This window comes from Lagopus muta, chromosome 1 (genome assembly GCF_023343835.1).
Source record: "Lagopus muta isolate bLagMut1 chromosome 1, bLagMut1 primary, whole genome shotgun sequence".
NCBI lineage: Eukaryota > Metazoa > Chordata > Aves > Galliformes > Phasianidae > Lagopus > Lagopus muta.
Window position 1 is genome coordinate 177,298,893 of NC_064433.1, and position 25,308 is coordinate 177,324,200.

The following is a 25,308-nucleotide window of genomic DNA, read 5'->3' on the forward strand; positions in this document are numbered from 1 at the left end:
GTTACGCACCCTTGGAGCAAAGTTGTAAGGATAGAAAGGAGTCACTGACATCTCACCAAAACAGTTTCATCAATGCAGAACACTTGAAACAGACATTCAAACTGAGACCAGCATGTGCAAATGCTTCCATATAAAGCCGTAAAAAAAAAAAAAGAAAAAAGTGGAGTGGTTTTGATAGAACACATAATTAAGACATCTTGAAAACTAAAGGGATTAATAAAGTTCTGGAGACAGTGTAAGACAAGCGTACAAACAACACGGAAACAAAAAAATCCATTGAACCCCTAAAAGAAATACTTTCTATTAAGAAAGCACCGTATCTTAACTGAATTATTTAAGTTAACAGGTGCTCTGCTACATTTAATTTCATATCCAAAAGAGGAGAAATAACATATTAATGCCATAACACAGTGACAGCATGGATAAGAGGAAGAAGCGAGATTGCAAAAGCCAGACGTGCAGTAAGCTGAAGATTTCAAGAACTGCTGTGCAGACCAAGACAGACAAAAAACAAACAAGCAAATCACAGCCACCTACCAGCAGAAAGACCCATGAACAGAAGGAAAAGCAACACTTGGTAATTCTGAGCCATACAACATGGTTGAAGATGCAATTATCCAGACAGCTGTCCAGAATAGCATATTTTATCCCAAGGGAATGAATGAGAGAACACTTCATGACTTTAACTTCTGAATTTTGAAAGGAAGAACAGAAGTACGAGGAACCAAGTTAAAAGGAAATGAAATGGAGCAGCCAGAAGAACAAAAAGCTTTTTGAAAGCCTGCAGGCCACTTAAAGACTCATCACATAAAGCATACAACTAACCTAAACTCCCCCAGAACTAGAAAGGCTACTACCAAAAAGTCTCTGAACTAACAAGAATCATGGAATTACATGCGTGAGGGAAGACACGCATTTATTTGTCCCATTCTTTATCCTTTGCTAGGCAAAGATGTGCAGCCTATCTTGAGCTATCTCAGAGCAAAGGTTCGTCTAACATACCTATTGTACAACAGTACAGTTTTCCAAAAGACACAGCATCTGAGAAACCTGAACCACAGCAGAGAAAACAGAGCAAGATGTTTGCACTGATGTTCAGTAAGGAAAAGATCAGGGAGGAACACATCAAAGCTCTCTTTCTAGGGGTTAAGAATGAAAAATATCCTAAGTGCTAATAAAAGAGGATTTTAGAACAAGCCACCGGGACCACATGACTTTCACTTAGACTTCTAAAGGCACTCAGTAATTTTGTATTACAGTTTCTGTAATCAATTACTTAAACAGAAAGTGATAATTGACCAAGTAATTACAATTACCATCCTGTATCCATCACTAAACAGACTGATAGAAACTACAGCTGAATAAATATACTGAGGAAAGATACAATAAATGGGGAAAGAATTACGTAAATTTTGCAAAGGAAAGACAACATCTCACAGTGCTCCTATAGAGGTAACTGAGGGGTTCACATACTCATTGACCGCAGAATCACCAAGGCTGGAAAAGACCTACAAGATCATTCAGTCCAACCATCCACCCATCACCAATTTAGTTCTCACTAAACCACGTCCCTCAACGTGATGCCCAGATGTTCCTTCAACACCTCCACGGTCGGTGACTCCACCTGGGCAGCCCATTAATCAGACCAGTGCTGCTTAAACTGGTACAGAGCGCTCAAGATTTCCAAAACACATTCAAACGTGTTCCTAACTAAACACTACAGTGGAAATCACCCAGAATTAGATTTGAGCATGGGTCCTCTTGAGGGTTTGCATTATTTGGAGAGATGACTATCATGCATTGTTAGCTGTTATTTCAATGAAGAGAAGCTATCAATGGGGTCCCCCAAAATAAAGTGATACAGGTCAACATTTACAAAGCAATCACAGAATCACAGAATGGCAGGATTGGAAGGGATTGGAAGGGACCTCAAGGATCGTGAATCTCCAACCCCCCTGCCACATGCAAGGCCACCAATCTCCCCATTTAATACCAGACCAGGCTGCCCAGGGCCCCATCCAACCTGGCCTTGAACACCTCCAGGGACGGGGCATCCACAGCCTCTCTGGGCAGCCTGTTCCAGCACCTCACCACTCTCTCTGTAAAGAACTTCCCCCTGACATCCAACCTCAGTCTTCCCTCCTTCAACTCAAAACCATTTCCCCTTGTCCTGCTGTTATCTACTCTTTCAAGGAGTTGATTCCCCTCCTGTTTGTAGGCTCCCTTTAGGTACTAAAAGGCTGCAATGAGGTCACCCTGCAGCCTTCTTTTCTCCAGGCTGAACAAGCCAGCTCCCTGTAGTAGGCAATGCAACAGCTCCCTCAGCCTGTCTGTAGAGGAGGTGCTCCAGTCCCCTGATCATCTTTGTGGCTCTCCTCTGGACCCTCTCCAACAGCTCCCTGCCTTTGTTGTATTGGGGGCTCCAGACCTGGACACAGCACTGCAGATGGGGCCTCACAAGAGCAGAGCAGAGAGGGACAATCACCTCCCTGTCCCTGCTGGCCACCCCTGATCAACCCTGAGATTGACACTACCAAAGTGAGTTTCCTAGATGTGCAAAGTTATTCACAGTAGCTGAACACAAAGATTGACTGAAGAACTACAGAAGAGTACCACAATGCTAAATGTAGACAGCATAGTAAGTGAAACTTGCTTGTGATAAGCACAAGACAGTTACCTTTCCCAGCTGTTCACTACATACACAGATTCCTCTGAAGTGGAAGTTAAAAGACCACAACTGCAACCCTTTCAAACCAAATCTACTCAACAGCCACCACTGGTGATAATGGTAAGAATCACCATCATGTAATGCCAGAAATACAAACAAAAGCAACTGGACAAACTCTGAAATAAATATACTGATATCCATTAATCACAGCAGTTCAAAGGCAACTCTACAAAAGTACTTATCCAGCCAGATGCTGAACACAACACCATTTCAATTCCTTGATTCACCTACTTTCAAGACTTTGTACCCTTCCTTAATGATTTTTATTTCATTAGACTTTTCCAGAATCTAATTATCAAAAACTCAGTCTATTGTAAAGACAAATTGATACAGCTATCAAGAAGTGTTTCTCTAGCTTAACAGCTTGCTGTTATTTCTCACTGTAACTCATGAATGTTATTCTCTCTACACACAGACACAGTCACTCACGAAGACTGGAAAGAGAAGTAATCCAACATTTTTCAAAGGCTGTGATTTACATCAGCTCTAAAGTTAAGCCTGAATGCTGCTACTGTAGCCCAGTTTCAATCTGTGCCCTGAATAATATACACTGTGTATGGACAGACACCTATCTATGCAGGTAGAGAAGAGGGAAGAAAAGATTAAAAGCAGTTCTAGGTCATCAGATATAAAACTTGATTACCACAGGCAACCACATAATAAAATCATTCTCACTGGTCATCCCTACTGTAAGCATTCAGCACATTTGTTTTTCCTCCTTACATCCTTCCTGAGGGATACCCCCCATCAACTCTAAGCATTTTTGGCAACCTCATATTAGGCAGCTCTGATCTGTGGCCAACTTTTACAGGTTTGACCTTACCAACAATTGTAACGCTTTGGAAGAGCCACCTAGTTATTCAGTCCACAGGTCTGCTTTATTATACAACCATGCAGCACAGCTGTTTCTGCAGCCACACTCATAACCAAACAGAAGTTGTTCCAGCTGACATAGACTGACTCCTTCCCAGACAGATCAGTTCCCTAAAACAAGTTATCTGTCCAACACTAACAGCTGTGCCTGAATATAACAGGGTTGGTGCCACAGCTTAGAACTGCAGCAACAAGACCATTTTAGTGGACATGACAAGCCAATACCTGCAGAACAACCTGCATGGATGACAGCAAACTCGTAACACTTACTGCGTAAAACACACCTGCTCAAAAATGCACATGACAGCTGACAATTAAGCAAGCAGCAACAAAATGATTATTAAAACATACACTATCTGATTGTGATCAGTGAATATAAAAAACTTGTAAGACTTCAAGCAAACCTAATATACTACATTGAGGCTGCAATGACAGCTATTTAACCAGTTAACCAGCTTAACACACAGACTGTGCTCCTGAGTTCAATATAAGTACTTCCATAATTTGGGCTAAACTCAACTGCAAGTATTTACAGCACCAAAGTAAAAAAAAAAAGTCTGCCTTAAAACATTATGCAACTTAACTATAAATATGTAGGTTGCTCTGAAATAATGCCTCCTATTTATTTCCACAGGAACTATAACAGATACAAAGAGCACACTAACACTGTTTGACAGACTAAACTCTCAGCTGTGTTGAAAACACTATTTTTCAGCAAAGTCACCACCACAAGCTATGCATTTTTGGCAGCGATGAACAAGAGATGGTATGCAGCACTTGTAAAAATCTGCACCAGCACAGGTGACCCACTGTCACTGACACCACAGCTGAAGCACACATGCCACCTACCACCTCACTGTGCTCACATCCACTCTTTGGTCTCCATAAACGTTCAGTCGGTGCCAACGAACATCAGCGGGCGCCCGTTTTGCACGCAGAGGAATTCAAACCTTCGGTTCATACACACTTCTATGTCTGACACCATTGTGTCAGACTGCTCCTCTGCTGCCATCTGTCACACAGCAACAAAATACATTGGAATACTGGTGGAAGGCTCAACCTCTACTGCCACCCCACCAACATCCGCCCCTGATTAAACAGGAGGCATTACTTTTGGAGTAGCCCTCTTACCACAAGTAAGAATTTTCAGGAACAGGATATCTGTTGACAGATTAGACTTATGAACCTACTGCCCAACATCACCATCATGAAAGGCCTGAAATCTTATTAGTTCAGCCTAAAGATGCTATTCCAGAAGAATTTATTTTCCACTAGGCTTGGATCTGCTTCAAAATTCATTAATTCAAATTCAACAATTTCAAATCTGTACAAAGAAAACACCTTAGTAAAATTTATTATAGCACCCAAGATGTACTTGTCACAGATTTCAAGAAATTGAAAAGCACGTGCACGCAAAGACCTGCATGCCAGTAACACAGCTAAAAAGAATAAGCAAGCAAAAACTAAGCAGTGAAATATCCATTTTGGAGCAGTTGAATCAGCAAGTTGCTTTTCATTCTGAAGATAAATTATTTAGACACAAACTAAGCCTGAATGAAAAGTGAGAGGTAGGGAAATGGAAACTTCACTGTCTCCTGAGTATGCCAACAGTACTGCAGCCATCCATGACACGTGTGACTACTGATGTCTGGTTTCCAACCAACGCTTCCAAGAACATCTGAATGTCTTTCTTTAACACAGCCTCCTCCATTGGTCATCCTAATCAACCTGTGCTGAGAATTACTCATATGCATGAACAGAATGAAAATTCAGGGTCGGTCTCAAACTTGATTCTGTTCAGGGTCAATTATGAATTCAGGGTCAATTATGAATTCAGGGTCAATTATGAATTCAATTATGAATTCTAACAGATCATGTATTTTCAAGATTACTCACAAAGGGATAAGCAGTACTTGGCGTAACTATTCATGGCAAATCAAAATCGTAATGTTGACTAACTATGAAGTTTCAAGACAGTCATACTGACAGGTACTTGCCCCCACCTTAAATATGCATTTTCAATACATTTCATGGCTGCTCAATCAGGAAAACATGCAGATCAACAAGGACTCAGCACTACTTCTAACCTTTAAAGTCATTATACCATAATGTGGTAGACAGTAAATTATTTCTCTCTACTATTCAAGCAGCACAGTGCTACTTCAGGATATATGTTACCACAAAAGGAATAGAAAGACAGACAGAGAACACACAGACTCCAAAAGAAGTCGTATGTAAGTGTTTATTAGTTATATTCAAATACGTATCTATTTCCAGGAAAGTAGGTAACACTAAACCACAGCAACAGGCTTGAAATGTGACCTTGGTCAAAAGGGAACATTACAGTAACAGAAGAAATACACTCTGCTAAAGACATACAGAATAGGAAAAGGACAAGTAAAAAACAGGGAAAAAATGAAAAACTGAACACAAGTAGCCTTAATAAAACACAAAAAGACCAAAGTGTCAATCAACATAAACCAACTAAGAAATATGCAGTGCACATATGGGAAATACGTACATATGTACGTTCAACTGATAGATTACGAACAGTCTAGAGAATAGTAAAATTATTCAGATATCTGGACTAAGTCATGGAACACAGGCCACTGATAAAAAAGGCTCTGTGGGCCACAGAACACATTTCAAAAACACTCCTTACACACACTCCACAAGGACCAATAAGGATTATAAATTCAGAATTCAAATCTCTGACATCCCTAGCTTTTGCCAGTACTGAAGAAGATGAACTGAGATGGCAACAGTCTGTCAACAGTTTCCAGGCTGGTTGGGCAACTAGCCGGGCGAAGGGGTTCCATGAATCGTCACCCCCAGAAAAGGGAAATAGGGGACCCCATAATAATTAACAACAGCAGCAGCCATCTGAGGAGAAACAAACTAATCTACTAAATGTGGCATTGGAATGCAAAATAACATACTGTAATACAATATAATTAGAATTAAAGCTAATAAATCAAATATAATGAGAGTGTCTGAAAGGTAGACAGGCCTCACCATAACACTGAGATGCACAGTCCAGTTGAGAAGGAGAGCCTGACAAAGAAGGGCGGCCAGATGACCTACCAAAGCAGAAATGATAACAACACACTGAACAATCTTCTAGGGAACGTAGTTGCTCTGCTATTCTGGGACAGGTACCCAGAACTGGAGCGTAAACACTTTAACTTTTAGTGCACTACGTGATGTTATGATGTGGAATACCGATAACCCAAAATCATAAAACCCTGACACAGACAAAGTGTATAATCCCTTCAATACATCATTTAGTTACTACAGGTTTGAGGAAGTGCCAATTTGGAAGTACTCAGGGCATAGATGCAATTTAGCAAATGCTACAAATTTAAATACGGATTTAATGGTACAGATACTAATGAAAAAAAGACGAGAGCAATTAGACAGAATGCTCTAACTAATCAAATAATCCATTCCTGTATCTTTCATAAGAGTTAGAGTTAATTTGGCTATATGTTTGATACAGCTATACTATAATCATAGTGACTGTATGTATCTGTTATTACATACTAAACACATACAGCAGGCTTTCTTCACTGTATCACAGAGAAGCCCAAGTCGGAAGGAGCTGCGGCCGCCATCAGGCCTCCCCTCAGCCTGCTCTGCCCTGGGCTGAGCACTCCAGGGGCCTCAGCTGCCCCTCACACACCTTGCCCTCCAGATCCCTTACCATTTTTTAAGCCCTGCCTTGGACATTCCCTAAGACTTTTACGCCCTTCTTATATTGAAGGCCCAAGCCCACACCCAGCACAGGAGGCGAAGTCGCACAGTGCAAAGCAGAGCACCTCTCCCCTCACCCAGGGGCAGCACGGGGCCTGGGGCACCCCAGAGCATCCTGCTGACTCACATTCAACTTGCTGTAAAACCACCAGAACCCCCAGATTCCTTTTCATAGGGCCATTCTCCAGCTTCTCATCCTCAAGTCTGCACACATAGCCAGGATTACACCATCCCAAGTGCAGAATCTGGCACTTGCTCATCTTAATCTCATCTGCCTGCTGATTGCACAGGCTTTCGATTTGTTAAGATCTCTCTGCAAGGCTCTTCTGCCCTCGAGGGAGTCAATAGCTCTTCTTTATTTAGTACGATCTGCAATTTTACTTGGTATGCATTTCAGTCCCACATCCAGATCATTTACAAAAATCACAAAAGACGAGCAAGTTTGTAATGTTACCAGAAAACCTGGTACATCCAATCATGTATAAACCACTCAAATCTGGAAAACCAAGCGGGGACAGAAAATGCGAAAAGAAATCTTTAGAGAGAAAAGATGAGATCTACTAGATATAAATTGGTCTGTTTTTTTTTAATATATAGTCCTGTAGGACCAATTTACTAGCAAGAACAATGTTAATTCTGAAAGAAATTAAAAAAAAAAAAAGTATTTCATCAGGAAGGTTATTTCAGTATGCGTAAAGTAATTTTAAGGAGTTTAGGCCCACATCATACACTTACATTTTATTAATTACAGATTTTATCTAAACAGTATGCTTTATTTTTGTGCTACAAGAAAAGTGAATGTCCAATATGACTTACAATAAAGCACTGCTTATCAATAGAGAGAGCATCTTCTTGGTCAATAAATGATATCAGACATAGCTTAAAATGCTGCAAATTTAATAGAATAGCTTATTTGAAAGTGACTTCTGGATGTCATCTTGGCAAATCCACCCCAGGTCAGAGGAATGTCAAATCAGAAACAAGACCAATGGCAGAAGTCGAGTTTTTCAGCTTTCATTCAACTGAGTTTTGAGTATCTAAAAGAATACAGATTTCTCAGCATCTCTAGGATACCCTCTTCCAGCTTCAGTTATCTTTGCTACTAGAAATCCTCCTTGTTGCAACCTCTTACCTACCATCCTATCAGAGTGCATCTCTAAGAAAAGCCTGGCTTCATCTTCTCTATGCTTTCCCATTAAATAGCTAAAGACAAATAACGTATCCCTCTAGCCTTCTCAAAGCCAAATACACCCATCCCTCTCAGCCTCTGTTTGTTACACACACCAACTCCCTAAGCATCCTGGTGTCCCTCCACTGGACTCCTTCCACCATGTCAGTATCTTCATTATCCTGAGGTTGAACCAAACTGATCACTCCAGATGGGGAACTCAGCTATCAGTATAACAATCACACTTCCCTCACACTGATGGCTAGTCTTGCCTCATTCAGACAAGTATACTGTTCATCTTCACCCCTATAAGAGCACATTGCTCACATCCAAGGTATTGTCCCCCAGAACTCCCAAGACCATTCCTGCAAAGCTGCTGTCTATCCTATTGGCGCCCAGCCAGCACTATTCCCATACAATTCACATAAGATGTTATTAGTTGCCAAAAAGGACTTTTAATACTACCCTTGATTGGCACTTCCTTTTGTTTTTTTCACTATTAATTATTTTAATTCAACATGCAATATACATTTCAGTACATACTGCCCATGATACAAAAAAATCTGCATGGACAACTGATAGGCATAAATCCTACTACCTTGCCAGGTTTATCAGATACTGAAATCACAAACCCTTTTTAATAATGCTTTGAAAATTAAATTCTGTTCTTCTGATTTTTGCATGTGCTTAGGGGAAAAAAAGTATAATTCCCTGACATACGTAAGTGAACAAGAAGTTTGTAGATAGTTCATTTTCCTCTTTCCTTTAACAATAACTAACATCAACTAGCAATCTTAACCACATTTTTTTCCATCTGAGGAGTACCCAAGCTCAGCTAACAACTTACTATTTTTGATCGAGTATGGACAAGCTTCTTAAAGACAATTTACCTTCAGCAGTTAGCATTCAATCCATCTACTAATTCAATATCAAGAAAAACGGAATTTGAGAATATGTGAAAGTATGTGCTAGATGCAGTTAAGAAACTCACGCAGACTACAGCCAAACAGCCAACGAAGCCACCAACAAAGGAAATAAAATCTTAACATCAAATGGGATTTAGAATAAAAGAGGGGGAAAAGAAAAGCCTCCACCAGAACATTTCAAGTCTATGATAAGGTAAGATGGACAGGAAATGGGATCCAAGGCAAGAATGGATAGAGCCAGCATCGAAGTGTGACAGGTTTTCTCAGCTGCACTCCTTGACCAGCTGTGAGTTGCATTATGCAATCAAAACTCCTGTTTATTGAATAGAACAATTCAACTGACTTCAAGAAGTAAAGGTAACTATTTGAAGATGACCATATTGCTAAGATCTGCCAATCTTTCCCACTGCTCCATAAGTCATTCCTGCAGGTCTTCTCTAAACCCTCCAGTTCTTCTCTATTAAAAATGCTGAACTTCATTCAGACCATAAGTGCTGTCCTATACATTATGTTAGGTAGATCAACTCCGTGTTTCTAGTTGATAATTCTTTGGGCATAAGCACACAATGATGACCAAACACAGCGAAAATTTTAACAACTCCATAATATATCCAATAAATTAAAACAACAACAGCTCACCACCAACAAAAAGGCCTTTATTGCACTCTCATTTCCTGCCATCTCCAAATAACCTTTTTCATGCGTGTGTGTATATGAACTATGGATAACTTCCTATCTGACCTTTCTAGGTAATATTTGGCTTCTTTAATGAGGAACCACCAAACAGAATAAAACTTTATCTTATGAATGAACATTAACATAAATAAACATCACAAATACAGATATACTGATTAGTCATTCAAGAGATGCCTGGTAAATCTGTCTAGCTTAGAAGCAGTTCCTGATCATTGAGAAGTTAATTTATTAAATTTATTAGTACAGGCCTTCTTTCCCTATCTGGAAGAAGGAAAAAAAAAAAAAAAAAAAAAAAAAGAAGACAGACACTGATATTACACCCATCTATATATTACAACTCATATGCTGCTAGGAGCTGAAGTTACAGACCACATTATGCTAGCCAATGCACCAAAACAGAATACGAATGTCTGTTCAAAGAGCAAACAACCTAAACATAAGGGACAACAGATGGAGAGAGAGAAAAGAGAATACAAGGAAAAAGCACTACAATCAACAATGGTTAGGAATCTTGTTCCAAGGATGGTGTGCTTAGGTCTCAACAGTAACAAGAAAGGTATTCATTTAGCTGTCAGTTGGCTTTGTTTCCTGAATTTTGCTTCCTCTGCATTAATAAGTTGCATTTGCTTCAGAAGGTGCACATACGGAAGCACTCCCAAACATGAGGACCATGACAGGAGAAGGGACAGAGGGGTTGAACTGCCCATGATGTCACTTTCTGGAGAGCACTTAAAACCTCATTAACAACAAAATAAGACTGTAATACTATTCACAGCTAAACTGCCAGCTTAAATTAAAGGCAGGTAAGCCGTTACTTTTACATTCATAAAATGTAACATACAGAAAGACCAGGCAGTCAAAACAGAATAAGCGTTACTACAAGACACAGAGAACAAAGACAAAGTATGAGATGTAGTTACATGATCCATTTAAATAGATTAATAATAAATATTTAACTGTTTGTTAGCAATTAAGATACAGCTTACTACCTGTTAGAAGAATAGCATGCTGTGTGCCTAAAACAACAGCTAGATCAAGGGCTTAAACAGAGGTCTGAGGGCAACACCATCTACAAGCAATAGACAGGCAGCATGGAGAGCTTTCTTTCTGGGGAGAAAGGATTGCCTGTGGGATAGCAGCCTGAGCTAAAGGTCAGGTATCCACAGAAACATGCCAGAAGCACGCACTGAGATATAGCTGGAAGAGAGGGAAAATCTGGAAGAGACATTTGAAAATCATCCATATAAAGTTGACAGCTGACGTTATAAATTATATTAGAGAAATTTGGTGTAGTATTGCAGGCAAAAAAACAACCTGAAGAGCTCTTATAGGCATCTAAACAAATGAACCCCAGGAAGAAGAAAATTCTTTGGCAAGCTTTAACTTTCGGGAAAAAGAGATGGTTGCATCACAAATGGGCCTGTTTAGAGCTCAGTATACCTACAAGAGCTGCTCTGGAAGTAATGCCTACTATTTTACTGTGCTGGTCCACAGACAGAGGCAGACAGTGGTATTGCAGACATTGGTATTGCAATAGAGGTTGAACCTCCTCACCAATATTCTGTTACATGTTGTTGCTGTGCAACAGATGGCAGCAGAGGGACAGTCTGACAAAATGGCATCTGACGTGGAAGCGTGCATGAAGCAAAGGTTTGAATTTCTCCATGCAGAAAAAAAAATGACACCACAGACGTTCCTTGATGCTTGCTCAATGTTCACGGAAACCAAAAGGCAGATGTCAGCATAGTGAGGAGGTGGATGGTGCATTTCAGCAGTGGCAACAGCAATGTGAAAGACAGTGGATGCTGTCTTTTGGATGACCAGGGCAGATTTTTAGAAGGTCAGCATGCAGGCTCTTGTTCATCACTGGCAGTAATGCATCACTAATGGTGGTGACAACAACTCTATTTTTCAACGTAACTGAGAATTTGCTCCAACAGTGTTGTTGTGCTCTCTGTATCAGTTGTAGTTTCCACAGAAATAAAGAGCAGGCATTACTTTTGGGGTAACCTATGTATATTGCACAAAAAAGCCTGAAGAAGCAGAAGATGGCAATATACTTACTAAAAAGTCTGTGGTGCAGAAAAACAGTTTCCCAGAATGACTGAGCCACAACCAGGCTAAATCAGAAAATCCTGTATACACTGCTATTCTATGGGTTATGTTGTATTTGACCATCTTTTCCCAACCAAAACACTGAGGACACCATGTAGAAACCTACACAAGCAATTCCATGGTGCCACAGTTACTTGAATGGATGACAAACATTTCCTCTACTGCCACCTCTATAAGAGAGATTGGTGAGCTACCTAATCAGTCGATAGTGCCAACATCTAAATGGCCAATGTCTATTCAACATACCCCAGTGAATATCATAGAATCATATCATAGATCCATTGAACAGCCTAGGTTGAAAAGGACATCAAAGATCATCTAGTTTCAACCCCTTGCTGTGGACAGGGTCACCAACAACCAGACCAGGCTGCCCAGAGCCACATCCAGCCTGGCCTTGAATGCCACCGGGGATGAGGCATCCACAACCTCCTTGGGCAACCTGTTCCAGTGCGTCACCACCCTCTGTGTGAAAATCTTCCTCCTAATATCTAACCTAAACCACCCCTGTCTAAGTTTAATATCATTTCCCCTTGTCCTATCACTATCCACTCTTGTAAACAGCTGTCCCCCCTCCTGTTTATAAGCTCCCTTCAAGTACTGGAAGGCTGCAATGAGGTCTCCCCAGAGCCTTCTCCAAGTTAAACAAGCCCAGTTCCCTCAAACTTTCCTCACAGGAGAGGTGCTGCAGCCCTCTGATCATCTTAGCGGCCCTTCAACACAATATTAAACAGGGGAAAAGACGGAATTAAAATAACTTCCTGCTTGAGGGTGTGAGGGTGCCAAGACACTCACAGGTTGCCCAGAGAGGTTGTGAATTCCCCCTCCCTGGAAGCATTCAAGGTCAGGCTGGATGGAACATTGAGCAACCTGGTCCAGAGGGAGGTGTCCCTGCCTATAGCAGGGGGATTGGAACTAGATGATCTTAGGAGTCCCTTCAAACCCAAAACATTCCACAAGAGGATGAATTATGCCTCGGTACTTTCGTATGACATGATACACAAATTCAGGCATTTGGAAGCCAGGCTAACAAAAACTGAAAGACTCTGATAACTTCTGTAAGAGTTAAAGAGTTGATCATAGAATCACCAAGGTTGGAAAAGACCTAAAAGATCATCCAGTCCAACCGTTCACCTATTCCCAGTAGCTCCCACTAAACCATGTCCCTCAACACAACATCCAGCCTTTCCTTGAACACCCCCAGGCTCGGTGACTCCACCACCTCCCTGGGCAGTCCATTCCAGTGCCTGACCACCCTTTCTGAAAAGTAATACTTCCTCATGTCCAGCCTGAATTTCCCCTGCCGTAGCTTGAAGCCATTCCCCCTGGTCCTATCACTAATGGCACGAGAGAAGAGGCCGACCCCCAGCTCACTACAACCTCCCTTCAGGAAGTTATAGAGAGCAATGAGGTCCCCCCTGAGCCTCCTCTTCTCCAGGCTGAACATTCCCAGCTCCTTCAGCCTCTCCTCATATGGCCTGTGTTCCAGACCCCTCACCAGCTTTGTTGCCCTCCTTTGAACACGTTCCAGGGCCTCAATATCTTTCTTGCAGTGAGGGGCCCAAAACTGGACACAGTACTCGAGGTGCGGCCTCACGAGTGCTGAATATAGGGGAACAATCACCTCTCTGCTCCTGCTTGCAACACTGTTTCTGATGCAAGCCAGGATGCCATTGGCCTTCTTGGCCACCTAGGCACACTGCTGGCTCATGTTCAGCCGAGCATCAATCAATACCCCCAGGTCCATTTCCTCTACGCCGTCCTCCAGCCACACCGCCCCAAGCCTGTAGCGTCGCCTGGGGTTGTTGTGGCCAAAGTGCAGGACCCGGCATTTGGCCTTGTTGAAACTCATCCCATTGGCTTCAGCCCAGCTCTCCAGCCTGTCCAGATCCCTCCGTAGGGCCTCGCAACCCCCAGGCAGATCCACACTTCCAGCCAATTTGGTGTCATCTGCGAATTTACTGAGGGTGCACTCGATGCCCTCATCCAGGTCATCAATAAAGATATTGAAGAGGACAGGCCCCAGCACCGACCCCTGCAGAACACCACTCACGACCGGTCGCCAGCTGGATTTGACTCCATTCACCACCACTCTCTGTGCCCGGCCCTCCAGCCAGCTCCTCACCCAGCCAAGAGTGTACCCATCCAAGCCTCGGGCTGCCAGCTTCTGCAGGAGAACGCTGTGGGAGACAGTGTCAAAGGTTTTGCTGAAGTCTAGGTAGACCACATCAACAGCCTTTCCCTCATCCACCAGATGGGTCACTAGATCATAGAAGGAGATCAGGTTGGTCAAACAGGACCTGCCCTTCACGAACCCATGCTGGCTAGGCCTGATCCCCCGCTCATCCCGCACATGCCACATGATCTCCCTCAAGACAATCTGCTCCATAACCTTCCCTGGCACCGAGGTCAGGCTAACAGGCCTGTAGTTCCCCGGATCCTCCTTACGACCTTTCTTGAAAATGGGAGTCATGTTGGCAAGCCTCCAGTCTTCTGGGACCTCACCAGTCAACAAGGAGCGCTGATAGATAATGGCGAGCGGCTCGGCTGTCACCTCCGCCAGTTCCCTCAGCACTCTCGGGTGGATCTCATCCAGCCCCATCGACTTGTGGCAGTCCAGTTGGAGCAGTAGGTCTCTGACTGTTTCTTTCAGAATCACAGGGGGGTTAGTGTGCTCCCCAGCCAAGATTGCCAGGTCAGAGAGAGGAGTGTCCTGAGGATAACTGGTCTGACTTTTAAAGACAGACGTAAAGAAGGCATTCAGAACCTTAATGGATCTTGATGCACAGGTTTACTACAGAATGTCTTAACTTATTTTAGTAAGTAAGATTTCAAGTAACATTTTAAGTGTTAAATATTCCAAAGATCCAAAACTATCCTTTCTTCACAACAACAATGCATATTAATTAATCACATCACAGAACATCTTAACCCATAATCTTGTGCTACTGATACTCGATATGACTGAGGAGCACACCAATCATGTCCATTTCAAGACACTACTGTAGCCATCCTGTTCAAAGAGCTGAACACTTGCTTCTGAGTCCCTGCCTCAGCACTGCCCAGTCACTGCCCTGCAAGTTATTCTCCAGCAGTGGCCAATAATAGAAGCACCACATAAGTTACAGAGAAGTTGACTCCAAAACACTTGGGGAGTGCTCAGAGGGAGAGCTTAAGCATTAGGACAAACTTACAAAGCATTAATACCCCTCAGACAGAGAAATTTCAAAACTGCAGTGGTGGCAGCCCTATCTCTTGAAACTCCGATTTGACCACAACATTGAATAATTTCTGGTCATTGTATTTATGTCGGACTAAAAATGTGCATTCATTGTCTGTGTTATAACCACTGACCGTAGTAAACTTGCTCTTATCACACACAAGAGTCAGAAAACAACTTTAACCACTGCCAGATCCAATTGATGAAATACTTCAGGTGAAGATGCAAGCATTCCTTAATACAAAGTTATGATCTAATCCATCTAATAAAGGACAGATGTGGATCCCTATGAAACTGTTGATGTTGTCATCCATGTAGATTCATCATCAATTTTTTCATTCATGAATCCAATGGAATTCTTGTGGAACAGAATTAGACAGAATAATTATGGCTTTGTCTTAAAATTGATGATTTCCAGAAGCTCAGAAAGATAAGTCTGAAACTGCCAAAACAACAGAAGTACAAATAAGCAGAGTTGAAGTCAGCACAGTCAAAGCATCAAAGAAGAAGACATACAATGCAACTGCATTTCAGATTTCTCACACAGCTCTCCTCTATCCAAAATTTCTCCTACAAGTACAAAACACTGACAAGTTCACTCATGTTGCTCCAAAATGAAGAATTTTAATACCAGCAACTAAATTGAGCAGATCATTTTACCATGGCCTGCACAGGTAACCTAGAAGAGGTAAGACATAAGGAATGCTTGACTACAAGGGTGGGACTCTTCCAACTCAAACCATTCTACGATTCATATACCAGGTTAAACTTCCTAACAGCCATATTTGCCAGCAGCACACAGGGTAGTCTACAAGTATAGAAGAAAAGCTAAGGTTCCTCTAACTTCGCAGAAATCCAGATATCTTTCTAGAACAGCCACCTAATAAGATTAAATCACTTAAACTATGCTTAAAGTTAAAAGCAGTTGCAAAAAAAAAAAAAAAAAAAAAAGCAAAAAAAGCTTCTGTCTGCTGAAAAAGCCAACAACTTCTGCAAACAACAGAATTTCTACAGCATACAAGGCTGTAGCAGCCTCCTGAGATAAATATTACCTCAAACTTCTCAGAAGGGACAACTAACTCATCTCACCAAGCTCCTGAACTTCGTATGCCAATCCCTTCCTATAGCTAGGCAAATTTCATTATAATTTGTGATGTGCACACCCTCCAGAATGAAAGAAGCAGTTCTCCATACGCAGTGGATTTTTTCATCAGTAGTAACACTTTACATAAATTCTTCACAGAACTCGTTCTGATTTTGTATATCGATTGCTTGTGATTTCTAGCACAAATAGACAGAACTTCAGCAATTCTCTATTTATTCCTAGAAACCAAAATAAAAACTCCCTTAACAGTGTAAGAGTGTCTGTGAAGCTGCTGGACAAAAATATAAAGAAAGCCAGCAAAAGACTCCAAGAGTATGTATTAGTTTAGGTTCCACACCCCTCTGCAAACTTGGACAAGCTCTGCAGAAGACAAAGAAGCTTGCTTTCATTTATTCACTGGCATTTGTGTACTCTTGCTGATGCAAATCCTTCTTAGCACATTATTCCAGAGTGAGCAACAGTAGAACGCAATCATATTCAGGGCCAAAGCAGATCAGCAGCAACAATATAAAGCAAGTTTAGTAGATATTCAAATTAAAACAATCTTACTTTTAAAAAGTGATTTGGTCTAACGATGTCATAATGCCTCATCACCATCTTCATTTCACAAATTACAGTTGAAGAGTTTGCAGTGCCCATGCAGCAGTGAGCACAGAATATACGCCTGTCACACATGACAGCACGGCTGCAGGATATACTTTTTCCTCCTGAGAAAAGACCCTACCACCATGACCACAGTTGGTGGAAGACCATGTGCCATCCAGCAGGATGCCCTTGTGCAATACACTGGTATAACTCACAGACCAGCTGGCAATTACACAGAGGTTTGCCGAATCTTTGTCCTACAGCTGCTCATAGCAGCAGTTTTGCTTCTCAGAGGCAGCCACACAAAGCTGCAGGATATTTTTTAGGGCAGCTCCAGTCTTCAACACTTTCCTGCTCTCTTCCAACGCAACAGACTTCCTCCACCCAAAGCACTACTTGCCCTGACCCATGTCAGAAGTTACTTTTTGAACATGAAACACCAGAAAAAGCACAATAGCTGTTAGATTGGAAGGTACAATGAGTCAGAAAACATGGCAGCCTCGCATCCAAGGCATGATAACAATAATAAAAAGAACAGCCCTCCTATCAATGCTAACAAGTCATACAAACTCTCAATGCCTTTCACAATGTTGTTTATTTCAGATACTCAGAATTAATTCAGATCTGATGCCTTCCTCCTAAGCGGCGACGTTTCCACAGTGAAATACCCATGCTCTCTAGATGTAAGCAACCAAAAAGTGACCAAGTAGCAGCCTATGCAGATCTGGGGAATCCACCAGGTACAAAGGTAAGGGGAGGAGAAAAAGCTGCCCAGACACACGCAGTGGACAGGGCTGCACCCTGTGCTCCTCCCGCGCGCGGCCCCGAGCACAGCACGGCGCTGTTTGTTTTGTTCTCCGCACGGCAGCAGCCGCATCCCAACAGCTCCCACAGCCTCCATCCACACACACACACAGTTACTTTCTCCTCCGCTGCGCTACTTTGTAATTTCAGAAGCTCCTTTTGCACAGCATGCAGCAAAGGAAGGTTATGAAACGGGAACGGACTAGGTTTAACACACAGCCCGGTCCTCTGCAATCAGCCTTCCCTTGGCCTGACACCCAACAGAGCAGCGCTTGGGGAGTACAACGCGACAGCCGCCGGCAGGAAACAGCAAGTCGCTCTACCGCCCCCCAGCCTCAAGGCACGAAAGATACAGGATTGAGGAAAAGGGAAAGGAAAAAAAAAAAAAAAAAAAACAAAAAAAAAACCCACACACACAAAAAAAAACCAAACAAAGATGGCAGAAGGTGCCTGGCCGTGGAGTTCAGTGCCCGCTTCACGCCTCCAGAGGGCACCCGCGAGGTGCCCCCCCTCCCGCAGAGCCGGGCGGAGCGGCCCGTCTGCCTCCGGAGCGGCTCCGCAGGACCGTCCGCAGCAGCGCCCGCCGCGAGGAGGGGCCGCCCGCCCCACGGCCACCCCGGGGCGGCAGCTGCCGGGCCCAGGAATGTCCCCACCCCGCCCCGAGGCCTCTCCTTTTACCCCCACCCCTGGAAAACAACGAGCAGGTCTGGCGGGGGCAGAAATAGGTACGGAAATAGCACTCACAATGGAGCTCCCTCTCCTTGCCGCTCTCCGCCAAGGCTGCGCCAAACCGGGCCGGAGCCTGAGGGGAAGACACGGGGTTATCGCGGGGCACCGGGCAGCGGGCACGGCTCTCCCTCGCCCCGCAGGGCCGGCACCGCCCGCCTCGCCCGCCGCCTCCCGAGCGATAAACGCGGGCCCCCGGGGGAAATAAACAAACCGGCAGCGCCGCCCCCGGGGCCGCAGCACGGCCACGCCGTCCCCGAGGGGCCGAGGCATCGGGGCGGAGAGGGCACGTTCCACACTAACTCGCCTCGCCGGGCCTCGAACCGGCGGCGCGGGGCAGCGGACGCGCAGCCCTCCTCCCCGCCCCCGCATGGCGCCGCCGATCTGCCCCCAGCCTCGGGTTTGCCCCCCTGCAGTCGGCCCGCGGCACTGCCGCCTCCCGGCCGCCATTAGCGAGCCCCGGCCGAACAATACGGGGGGGAGTGCAGCGGCGGGAGGAGCGCGGCGCCGCGCCGGGCAGTGGGGGAGGCGGGAGGGAGGGAGGCAGCCGCCGGGAGGAGGGGAGCGGGGGGGGGGGGGGTTGGCACCGGGGTAGAACAACGGCCTCGGGCCCGGCGGGGAAAGCGAGGGCAGTTCGGTGAGAGGCCCTACGCCGACGCCGGCCTTTCCCCAAACGCCTCGGCCTCCACCCCAAGCCTGCCCCCAGGCCGCCTCCCGCCGCCCACCTCCGGGCGGCGATCAGCGGAGCTGCCCCCGGCTCCGCTCCGCCGCCAGAGGGCCGCCCGGCCCGGCGGGGCGCCGTGAGGCTCCTCCATCCCCGCCTCGAGGACAGCTCCGCGCCGCCACCCGCCCGCCCGTTCCCGGCCCCCGCCTCACCCGAGGGCTCCCCGCAGGCACCAAACCCCCCGCGGGGGACGCACGCACTCCGCCTTACTCCTCCGGCGGCTCAACTCTACTCGGTCCGGTCCCGGGCTCGGCGCAGCTGCTAACGAAGGGGAGGAGAAACCGGGCCAACGGAGCTGATCAAGGCCCGCCCCCGCCCAACCATTGGCTGTCCCCGGGAACGGGCTCTCGCGCCGGGCCAGCTGATTGGACTCGCCGCCCGTCCGTCGGCGCCGCCCGCAGCCGGTTGACCCTATGAACTGCCAATCTCCCCGCTGGCCATGCCCCGAGTGCTTCCCACTTTGAGCCATCAGGTTTGAGGAGCCCCAGTCGTAGCCCACCGGCGCGTGTCCGCTCTCGGCATCACCAGTGACGCGCTCAGCCCCGGTCGCCCGACAACTTGCACAAGTTGGGTGCGCTGCGCTCCCACGGCCTTCCGTAGCGGTGAGGAAGCAGCGCGCCCACCCGAGCAGCGCTCCCGATCCTCGCGGGCACCGCACCGCGAAGCTCACGATGCCCTTCCCCTCCGCGCCCCGACGTGGGGCTACTGGTTCTTATGGCGCCCCCCTCCGGTCCCGTCTCGCAGCCTCCCCTTGAGCGGTGGGGAACTCGGGGCCACCTTCAGGAAGGATGGCGCGTGCATAAAGGCAGCGCTCCCAGCGGGGACGGTGCCCGTGTAGAGCCTCCTCTGGACACCGCGTCTGCCCCGCCAAGCAGCGCCTCCCCGCTGCGGGCGCTCTCCTGCCCCCACCCACTGAGGAGGAGGGCGCCATGTCGGCCGCCATGGTTCCTAGAGGAGTGCTGGTCGTAGTGCTGGTGGAGCTGGTGGTGTCCTCCATTTTGTCGGAAGCCGCTGCGGGGAGCTTGGGGCCAATGCGACCCAACGTGGGGCGGCCCTGTGAGGCGCCCCGGCCCGGCCCCCGGCAGGAAGAGGGGCCAAGAGCCCCTGGCAGCGCCGCGAGGCGGGAGCAGCGCTCCGGGCGGCAACGGGAGCCCAGCGCCGGGAGCCAACTCCCCGCCCGCCCTCTGCCAAAATGGAGGATGCGCACTTCCTTTGCGCGCAGCCGTCCCTCTTTCTGGCCATGGCACCCACGCCTGTTTCGTCGAGGACATGGGCAGCTCAGCTTCCCGGGTGGCGTTCCGGCCCCTCCCTGCCCCATTCCTTCATCCCCTTCTGCCCCGAAGAAGGATAAAGAGAGGGCGAGCCCCCGCCCTGTCCTTCCTAGCCGGTATCGGTTCTCGTCAACCACGTGGCGCGGTGTCCCCGGGAGAGAGCCTCTCGTGTGTCTGAGGAGCGCTCCGCGCTGCCGGCGCCGCGGCCGGGGCCTCCCGCACAGCCCCGCAGAGGAGGGAGCTCTCCCAGGTTATGGAAGGGGACAGCTCTCCGCCACCGGTCATGGTGTGCTTGGCCAATGATATTCTTGTGTGGGAGTGACCAGAGCGTTTTTACCGTCTGTTGTCACAACAACACAATCCGGGGGCACACGGAAGTCAATGGCTGAGGCCAAACACCCAACGCTACTCCTGGTTGTTGACTGAAATTAATGCCTTTTTCACACGACCCAACCTGTCTGATGGGATTCTGAGGGCTGCTTGATGTTGGGGTAGCAGACAGTGCTTGTTCCTGGAAGTGGGGAGCTGCTGGGAGAAAAAATCTAACAAAACACCTAGAGAAGAAATGCCAAGGAGAGGTGTTACTATCTACGTTGAAGGTCTCTTCAGAAAATTCATAAGCTGTGTTCCATGTTACAGCATTGTCCAAATAATCACAGTAGCCATGTGGCTGTTGAAATTTCAGCACTAAATCTTGTAAGTTCTGCCAAGTCAGTAGTTCCCGACCATGTCTCCTTCATTAGCCTTGAACACCTTGTAGGTTGTAATGTCAAAGCTGTGTTTAGTCATCTTTCACATTACGCATTTTCCTGCCTTTCCAGTTGCATGTACCAGGAAGACATCTTTATTCTATGATAATGCCTCTGCATGAATGTTGTGATGAAGCTCAGAAATTCAAGAAGACCTAAGTGCCAGTTTTTAAGAGTTTTCATGCACAAAGATAGGTGGTAAAATATTAGTGCTTTTCTCATTCAGAACACAGTAGGTGCTACCTATCATTCTTAGTTACTCAAAGAAGTAATTGAAGAGCACCTTCCTTTTACTATTGCCCTAGCAATAAACATTACTAGAAAGAAAGAAAGTTATCAAAGACTTTTATATAGCGATGTAGACCCTTTCCATTGATGTTTTGCATTATGCCATTTAAATAGAATTTTTAATGGTTTGCTTGCAATTTTGAAACTGTACTGAAATATTTCTATATAAAGGTCTATAACTTTAGAGAACCCTGGTTTCCCTATGGACATATAACCATATTTTTGAGTTTATATATTCAAAAGTGGACACAAATAGTGAAACACAGCATGTATTTTTTTCAATTAATTTTTCAAATGACATTAGGAGAAAGGAGGAAAATGTCCAGACAGTAAGTTCTCCCTCATCTGTAAAACCATGACAATTATTTTGAAGAACAAACTAGATTGAGTCATTCTATTTTATGTTTTGAAAGCTAACATTAGCTCAAATACTAAGCAAAAAAATCTCTTCATGAATGCCACAGATCCGAAATGGATGTATTTATAGGCTCCACACCACTGTCTCCATGGAAAGGCCTAATGTCAGCAAGCTCACTAAAAACTTCATACATATTGACTGGCAGTAGATAAATTCAACAAGGCTGAACTAACTGTATGCTTATGACTTATGAGAAGAATGACATCCTTCTCTCTGTCACAGAGTAAAACTGTCTCAAAAAGCAGTCAACTGTATTTGAACTGATCTTTAAGGTCCCTTCCAACCTTAGTCATTCTCTATGATTCTCTGTGATGGTATTTTAAAGTGTTGGTGTTTGAGCAATAATCTTAGGAAGACTACCAAGCCAGCTTCCAAGTGGCGTGCAATAAGTAGGATCAGAATGCACATAAAGCTCATCCTGCCATCAGCAATGTTTATTTATGATTTAAAATAGTGGGTTTTATACCAGAAGTAGGAGTAAACATATTTTATTTCCTAAAGGACTTACTCAGCCTGAGTGCTGCTTTGGTTTGCATCAATGCAATTGTCTGAGTGTCTAGAATGGAGTTCTGAGCACTGAAAATACTTGAACAAGACATCTTTAACTGTTCCATGTAATGCTCCAAAGGCATTGGTTCCTGGAACCCTTCAGAACACAGATTGTTACAGCTGATTTGAAGATTGGCTTGGAAAAAAAACGTTTTGAAGGTAAATAAAATGAGAGTTTATAAAAATGTGTGTTTTCAGCACATGTGGAAGTGAAAGCGAAGTCAAATCCTTTGTGAAATGAGTGCCCCAACATTTCTTCTATGCCACTGCTTTCTTCTATACTGTCCTGTCCCACAAACCTTATTGTTTCTGTCTTAAACAGCTTTATTTATCTACTATCGTATTATTTTCTCTACTTCCCCCCCCCCCTACCATTTCTGATGGTATTTACTTTCTTTTTATTCGTGTACCTTGTCTCGCTTATTTGCCTCTATGTAGCCTCAATCCTGTCGGCATTTCCTTTGACCATCAGAAAGAAAGATGAGGAAAAACTGAAGTTGGTGGAACATGGCACGTTTTCATGTTCATAGCATAGCGGAGTTCTGCTCTGCTAGTCGATTCACCAACACAACCTCAAGAAGTAGCAGCAGAAGGAAAAGGATGGGAAAAACAACAACAACAAAACAAAAGCAGACAAATTCCTTTAAAACCCCTGTGATCAGTAACATCTTGATCTTTCTGGATTTTTTCCTATAATATTACCTGTATTGCTGTTTTTGACATTCATTTGGTATTTCAGCTATTCTTTATAGACAAGCTCTTAAGATAAAGACCATGCATATGTACCTGTTTGTACAGTACATAGCAGACCTCAGACTATTAGAAAAAATGAAAAGAATAATTGTTTTCTACAAAACGTTACCTGTGGTTTTCATTGTTTTTTGAGCTACGTATGCTTTTCATAATATTTATAAACATATGTGTAAATAAGATGCAATCAGCTGCTTAATTTGCAACATAACCAAAAGTGGTCTTTCAAAAAGTCAAATTGTGAGAGGGTATACAATGTCCTATAAGATTATTATTCATCGCATGATATACTATGTCTTGAAATGTCCCTTATGCCACGTTTCAGTTTTGAAAAAATAAAGAGCAGCTGGGCAACCTCCTCACAGAAATCCTACCCATACAGTAAAGACCAAGCATGTAATACCTAATAAGGTGTTGTTTATCCTTTTCTTTAACTTATCCTATCACTTTTTGCAAGTTCTGCAATAGTCAACATTATTTTTATTCGCAAATTATTCTTACTCACTTGTAAACAAATGAGGATTTTAGTTGGACAAATATCTTGTCTATATGGCTAAGAAATGACACTGTATGTAGAGCAGAATAAGGACCTTAAGACTGGAAGAGACATCCTAAGTCAGTGAGTCCAGTTCTTTGCTATTACAGGAAACTGTGTCATATAATCCCTTCCAGAAACTGTTCAAGCTCCATCTTAATGGTAGTTTGATATGTTTACCCCCTACTTCTGTTGCAAATCTGTTCCAGAATTTCATTGTTCTGGTGGTTAGAAACCTTCTTCTAATTTCCCAGCTAAATTTATTCAACAGTCCATTTGTTTTTGTGCCAGTATTTGTCCTCTGGTTTAAATAGCTCTTCTCCCTCCCCAGCGTTTACCCCGATATATTTATAGACAGTAATCATATCCCCTCTCAGCCTCCCTTTTGCTAGTCCAAACAAAAATCTTTTAGTCTCTTCTTGCTCAACAGATCTTCATTCCCCCACTAGTCTTTTCTCCTCTCCCAACCAAAACTCATCTATCTTAAGCATGGGTTTAAATGTCCATAAAGTTGCATTTTAAATTGAAGTTGTACATTGTGCAATACAGTAATATTTTTTCTAGACCTCCAGAAAATCTCTCAGCGTTCTGTGTGTCCTTGCCTTTTTGCGCAACTACATTAGGTAACCACATCCAGTCTGGTAGCACCTATGTTTTTTCTACCCTGCTCATTTATTGGGACATTTCTCAGTTAACAGCAATGTTTTTATTATTCTCCAGGTGTGTGGCCTTGCATTTGGTGTTGTGGCAGTTTTTGTTTCCGTTAGTTCAGTCATCAAGGTCTTTCATTGTTTTTCCATGTCATCCCTCTGCAGTTCTGAAGTTGCCTATCTGTGTGAAACCAGCCAATGCAATGAGCTTGTTTTCTCTTCCTTAACCAAACAGTAAAATCAATCCCAAGAATAAATATGCTAGCAGACATTCTGTAGTCTGAAACTCTGCTGTTCTCTACTCCCTGTTGCCATTTCCTTCATTCTACTCTGGCAAATGCTGTCCCACCTTTGTGCTTCTGGATGTGTAGCTAAGCAAAGCAGTCTTTTTTTTTTTTTTTTTTTTTTAAACCCCATTTAAAGCTGTCTATTTAGTCTCAACTATGCCCCTTGAAGTAACAGTAAGCCTTTTCAATTTCAAACCTTTGACCTCCTCAGCCCAGTTGACTTGATTATCTAGGTCCCTTAGTTTACTAAAATTTGCCTTACGAAACTGAGCAGTTTAGATACAGACTTGCTTCTGTTTGCTTTCCATTAATTTTACACTATATCAATTTCAGGATAATCTACAACTTGCTTTTTTATACCATCCTCAAAATATAAGTCCATCCAACTCTA

The 25,308-nt window shown here is 44.4% G+C and overlaps 1 protein-coding gene across 11 annotated transcripts in view; it reads right to left on the reverse strand.

The window, feature by feature from the left end:
- Window positions 1–19,722, reverse strand: part of ZMYM2 (zinc finger MYM-type containing 2) — a 91,062-nt gene extending 71,340 nt beyond the window's left edge. For 5 of the 11 annotated variants that reach the window (XM_048944520.1, XM_048944431.1, XM_048944344.1 and 2 more), the window contains exons 1-2: window positions 19,573–19,675; window positions 18,715–18,772 (exon numbers count right to left, since the gene is read on the reverse strand). The gene's annotated coding sequence lies outside the window, so the exon portion shown is untranslated. Of the gene's footprint in view, window positions 1–18,714; window positions 18,773–19,572 lie in introns of all 11 variants that reach the window. The other 6 variants (XM_048944166.1, XM_048944602.1, XM_048944768.1 and 3 more) reach the window with 4 other exon arrangements.
- Window positions 19,723–25,308: the final 5,586 nt, after the last annotated feature.